Here is a 6954-nt window from a genome sequence, read left to right as displayed (position 1 = left end):
ACATAACAAAAGGAGCAGCAGCGGCCGACCAAGGCACATAAGCATAATGAAAACAGCAACGTAAAATATTCCAGGCCTGGTCCTCTCTCACCCTTCACTGCCATCATTCCCTCTTATAGGGCCTTTCATTCAAGAGCTCCTCCATGGGACACGAGACTGGTGTGTCGCGCAGGCGTCTCCCATTAACATTCGCTACACAGGCCTCGTTCCGCTCTCGGCCCCTTCTTTATACCACAGTAGGCCTAACGCTAATAAAACTTTTATACATTAGCTCATCCATAAAACACGATATCTGCCTTGAGTCCTGTCGGATTGCTTTCCATTGTCTGTGGAAGTGTAGACGACAACTCCCATGATTCCACGCTCATTCACACCGTCATCAAGCTCCGCCTTTGTTATTGTTTTGAATAAGTGACCTATAGCAGCGAAACTTACATACTGTGCCTATAAAGGAATAGTTCACTTAAAAATGAAAATTCTGTCATCATTTACTCACCCTCAAGTTTGTTTTTGTTTTTTTAAACCTGTATGAATTTCTTCTGATGAAGACAAAAGAAGATATTGTAATCACGATAAATCTTAATAGGCTTCTGCCACCACCTTTAATTATTTTAGCCAGTATGGTCTGGCAACAGAAAACAACACACCACCACAACTTATGTTGTACCTCAAAATATTCAGTTTTATTAACAGAGGGGACTACAAGGACAGGCTAAACACAACCTGGAAAGCCGTAGAACTACACCGAGCACCACGTGAATTCACTCACTTCATTGGTGACAACACCCAGGGGGAGAGATTCCACACCGTTCCGTGAAGGGAAATGTGAGCGGTGTCGTCACTTCAGCACTCACATTGACTTCTGACAGTCTCAGTCACAATAGGGGAAATCCCACCATAGGTCAGTTCCAAAAGTCCAGCCGGGCTTTTGAAGTTCATTATCTATCTTCATCGCCGGCAGCCCTAACCGACCGCGAACAACACCCCCCTAAAAAAAGGTGAGTACCGCCGTCTTGTTGTTAACAATATAACTGGAACCGAGCCCCCTTCAATCGCTTTTGCACTCCATTTAAACCTTTTTCCAACCCCAGTCTCTCATTATATAGCTCCCGTCCCGGTGTTTCTCACTTCTCAATCATTCTCATTAATTAGTTGCCAAGAAAATATCCCAAAACGCAACACACATTACACTATCTCCTCCCCCAATGGAACAGACTCGTCCTAGAGTCATACTGAATCCATCTCATAGTCCCGTGTCCACCCAGGTTGACGTCACTCTCGTACTGGGCGTTGCAACTTTGGATGATGTTTCACCACAATAGAGCCATGCTGCAGTCTGTCCGGGTCCTTTTGTTGTATATCCTGCTCCTGGACAGGCTGTTGTACAGGACCAGCAGCCACTGATGCTGACCCTTCCTTTGGACCTTCCAAATTACGAGGGAGCACAGGTGCCCTTCGATGAACCCAACAAGGGACATCTAACTGGCCGGCCACTCTCCGACTTAAGCACTGGGACTCAGCTCCCTCTTGCGGAAGGACCAAGGGTACAGCGGTCTCTGAGAGAGAGGAAAGAACATATGGTTTAAGTCTGTTAAAATGCACCACTATCTCCGGCCCCCCCTCTCCTAACACCACGCGATACAATACATCAGAGTGTATTGCCGAATACTGTGCCGAATACTGATGCTGTTGAACTGCAAAAGCTCGGCTGGACTTTGCCCTTTTGGAACTGACCTATGGTGGGATTTCCCCTTTTGTGACTGAGACTGTCAGAAGTCAACGTGAGTGCTGAAGTGACGACACACCGCGACGACACCGCTCACATTTCCCTTCACAGAACGGTGTGGAATATCAGTGTGTGCTGTTAAGGAGGGCCCCCAGGTGGTGCAGAAGAAAACGAATGTTGGGGTGGGTGATGATTTGGCACAGGCCCAGCAAGATGATCCAGAATTGGCCCTTTTAATTAATCTTAGGCAGGACCCAGATGATAATGCTGCTGAAATACAGCAGAATGCTGCCCTGAAGAAGTATAGTTCTGTTTGGGGCCAATTGCGGTTGCAAGACCAGCGGTTGGTACGAGTGCCCCCATCCCCCCCTTACCCCCGAAGTCAATGGGGTCCATCAACTGTTTGGTCACCGACATTCTTCAAAATATCTTACTTTGTATTCAGCAGAATAAAGACATTCATACAGATTTGAAACAACTTGAGGGTGAGTAAATGATGACAGAATTTTTCATTGTTAAGTGAACTATTCCTCTAACAGTTCCACAACTTTATAAGGGTAGTATTACTACCTTTGTAGTTTTGGGCAAATGCCTTTTTTTCTTTGCCTTATTCCGTACCCACACCAATTCCCCTATAGAATAGAACTGCAAATTAGCCCGAAGATCAAATGACCCCTTCTGCTGCCTGGATGCTTTAGCCTGATGTCTCTTTACTGCCTCTACCACTGTGGATAATGTGTCTGCCAACCCAGTCACATACTCACTGGCAGATACAAACTTCTCATGATGACCTACATTCAGCATCACGTCCAGAGGAAGAACAATTTCCTGTCCAAACAAGATCTTGTAAGGTGTAAACCCTGTACTGGCATGGACACTACTTCAATAAGCCATCAATACGTATGGCAACAGACAGTCCCAGTTGGATTGATTCTCATCAACAAACAAACTTATCATCGACAGTAAAGTACGGTTAAATCGCTCCACCAACCCATTAGATTGTGGATGATATGGGGAGCTACGCGTCTTGCTCATATCCAACAGTCGGCACAATTCTTTAAACAGGGCAGACTCAAAATTTCGACCCTGATCAGAATGAATACTGCAGGGAGTGCCAAAGCGACATATCCACTCCTCAACCAGGACACAAGCAACTGACTGTGCCTCCTGGTTGAGAAGGGGAAATGCCTCAGTCCATTTAGAAAAGTAATCACTCACGACAAGGATATACCTATGTTTTCTAGGCATATCAGGTAGAGGCCCCGAAATGTTCAAAGCAATATGTTCGTGAGGACGAGATGTAACTGAAGAATTCATTGGAGCACAGGGGGCCTTCCTATGTGTCTTTCGAGAAGCACAGTTGACACATTGCCTACACCACTGTCTTATATCTGCAAACCACACTGGCCAATAGAAACGATCTCTTACTTTCTCTTGCAATTTTTGAATACCCAAATGGCCTCCCGTTACCGAACTGTGCAACTGATTTAACACAGATGCTACCAGCGCCTTAGGGAGAACCACCTGTACTTTTGAAGCTCCATCTGAGTAAGGGGGGGATGGGGGCACTCGTACCAACCGCTGGTCTTGCAACCGCAATTGGCCCCAAACAGAACTATACTTCTTCAGGGCAGCATTCTGCTGTATTTCAGCAGCATTATCATCTGGGTCCTGCCTAATATTAATTAAAAGGGCCAATTCTGGATCATCTTGCTGGGCCTGTGCCAAATCATCACCCACCCCAACATTCGTTTTCTTCTGCACCACCTGGGGGCCCTCCTTAACAGCACACACTGATATTCCACACCGTTCCGTGAAGGGAAATGTGAGCGGTGTCGTCGAGGTGTGTCGTCACTTCAGCACTCACGTTGACTTCTGACAGTCTCAGTCACAAAAGGGGAAATCCCTCCATAGGTCAGTTCCAAAAGGGCAAAGTCCAGCCGAGCTTTTGCAGTTCAACAGCATCAGTATTCGGCACAGTAGCGACGGCACTCTTAACTTCCCATCTCTATACTCTCCCCGCACCCGCTATCTATCTATCTATCTATCTATCTATCTATCTATCTATCTATCTATCTATCTATCTATCTTCATCGCCGGCGGCCCTAATCGACCGCGAACGACACCCCCCTCCCAAAAAAGGTGAGTACCACCCAAAACGCAACACACATTACAATATTTTGTAGAATGTCGGTAACCAAACAGTTGATGGACCCCATTGACTTCCATTGTTTTTTTGTTTTTGTTTTCTTACCATGGAAGTCAATGGGGTCCATCAACTGTCTGGTCACCGACATTCTTCAAAATATCTTACTTTGTATTCAGCAGAATAAAGACATTCATACAGATTTGAAACAACTTGAGGGTGAGTAAATGATGACAGAATTTTTCATTGTTAAAGGTCCCATGACATGAAATTTTCACTTTCTGAGGTTTTTTAACATTAATATGAGTTCCCCTAGCCTGTATATGGTCCCCAAGTTTCTAGAAATTTCAATCGGTGTAAATCGAGCTTTTGTTATCTTTCTCTGCCTTTGAGAAAATGGAAGCTCAATCGCGCTGATCTTGAATCTCCTCCTTGTGACGTCATAAGGAGGTATGTTACCTCCCCTGTCTCTGCTTTGCCCGCCCAGAGAATATTTTCCGCCCATGAGAAAATGAGCTAGGAAGTAGGAACGCGCACGCGCGATTTTAGTTTGTCCACGAGCGATATCATGGCTTTTGAGCGAGCGAAGCATAACACTTGCTCAATAATTGGATGTACAAATGAACACTGAAGGGTCAATACAGAGCTGGGCTTGCTGAACGTCTGAAACTAAAGTGTGGATCACTCTCTTTGGCTCAGCTACACACCTCGGAACAGTAAGTCAACTAATGATATATAAGTGTGTTGCTTTACTGTTTATGGTTGCCTAGACTGTTACACGTAGAATGTGGCTGTCACATTAGCTATGCAGCCATGCAGTTTATGTGTGTGAATACACACACTGTAACGCGAGTGTTGTACACTTCTTTGTTATTTGGATAACCGTTTTCCTGTTGGTTATACGGCGCGCGCGATATCCGCATTTCAAGATCGCAGAGCTTGATGATGTAATTGTAATAAGATAAATTACAGATGTTACAGATCTCTCATGAAAAGGCAACAGTAGGTTAGCGTTAGCTACATGATAATAACTGTAAACCATCCGAATAAAGTACCGTATCCAGACATAATATTTTAAACTAACCATTCGGAAATGTCCTGCTGGAACCGCTGAGTTGTTGCTTCTCCATCCGGATCAGATTCTGGGTCAAACTGAAATGCTTGAACGACTGCGTGTCTTCGTGCCATTGCTATATCCAACGTTAACATGCACGGACCGGTACCGTTGCGCAAGATGGTCAAGGCCACACCCACCCTCCACCTTGCGCCGCCTTTCTCCTCCTCATTAACATTTAAAGCTACAGACACCGAAACGGACTGTGTGAAGGAAGCTCATTCTGGGACTGGCTTGTAGTGGCTATAATTCTGCACCGAGGCTGAATTTTTGAAAAGAGATTTCAGATACAGTACTAGGGACCACTAAGGCCTATATTAAAGCCTACAAAAAATAGCATGTCATGGGACCTTTAAGTGAACTATTCCTCTAACAGTTTAGATGTTAACATCCTGTTTTAGGGGAGACTGGGGACAGTTGCAACAGGGGATGGTTGCAACATGTCATTTTTCTCCAATCAGAAACAACCCAGCAAGCAATTTCGCGTCTAATAGACGTCTAATAGCCGTCTAAACACAGCCCAGACGTCTAGGCTAAATCGAGGCTAATTTTGGGCTGTCAGTGAAAATCTAATAGACGTCTAAACATAGCCCAAGAATAGACAGCTATTGAATGACTACATATATACGTCTAATAGACGTCTAACCATAGCCAAAGAATAGACAATCAGACAGCTATTGAACGACAATATTTATACGTCCAATAGACGTCTAACCATAGCCCAAGAATAGACTAGTCATCAATTAGACCGCTATTAAACGACTACATATATACGTCTAATAGACAGACAATATGGGTCTAGGCTAAAACAAGGCTGATTTTGGGCTGTCAGTGAAAATCTAATAGACGTCTAACCATAGACCAAGAATAGACTAGTCATCAATTACACTACATATACATGTAATAGACAACAAAATTAGGCATAAGGATTCTTTTCACTCAAATATAACAGGTTCTCATAAATGAAAATCCATCCAAACTAATTGAATATAAAGGGATTTATTTTGAACAATTATATAGACAACAACAACTTAGACAACATTCAAACATAAAAATGAACAAATAAAACATTGGAAAAATATGTAAAACAAATTAAGATATTAAAATTTTTAAGAATTAACTGTTTACTTTTGATCCATAACCCCCACCCCCTGCCCTCCCTGGTGCTTGTTTGAAATGATTAGAAATTGCATTTTTTATTTCACATTCCGTAGCTGATGGAAAGCTGGTCATCACTGCGTCTGCCAAATGAGAAAAAGGAAATAATTATTGCTCAAGAAAAGCATTGTTACAGTCATTTAACTAATTACAGTCAATCACTTTTGCTAGGATGCACACTAGAGCTGGCCAATATAGAGTTAACAGAATATAGATTGAGACTATATAATTTATATCAATCTAGACAATAATTTATATCAATATTATAAATTAATTAATATCAATAATTGAACCGTAATGGTGATGCAATACGGGGTGTAACGATACGCGTATTGAACAATTCTGTACAAGGCATGCATATATATATATATACATATATAGGCTATATACACACACATACATACATACATATACATATATACATCTGAAATTTTCTTCTCGAATGTTCATTTTTATCAAGCTCATATATGCAAGTTCAGTAATTTCACTTAAATGGCAATGAAAATTACCTATTAATTGTCATTTAAGTGAAATTACTGAACTTACATATATGAGCTTGATAAAAATGAACATTCGAGAAGAAAATTTCAGATGGCACTTAGAGGCTTTTGCATCTGAACTCTTCATATATGTGACCCTGGATCACAAAACCAGTCTTATGTTGCACGGGTATATTTGTGGCAATAGCCAACAAAACATTGTATGGGTCAAAATTATAGATTTTTCTTTTATGCCAAAAATCATTAGGATATTAAGTAAAGATCATGTTCCATGAAGATATTTTGTAAATTTCCCACCTTAAAAACATAA

Source organism: Scardinius erythrophthalmus (assembly GCF_964197995.2).
Source record: "Scardinius erythrophthalmus genome assembly, chromosome: 10".
Classification (NCBI taxonomy): domain Eukaryota; kingdom Metazoa; phylum Chordata; class Actinopteri; order Cypriniformes; family Leuciscidae; genus Scardinius; species Scardinius erythrophthalmus.
This window is presented reverse-complemented; position numbering follows the sequence as displayed.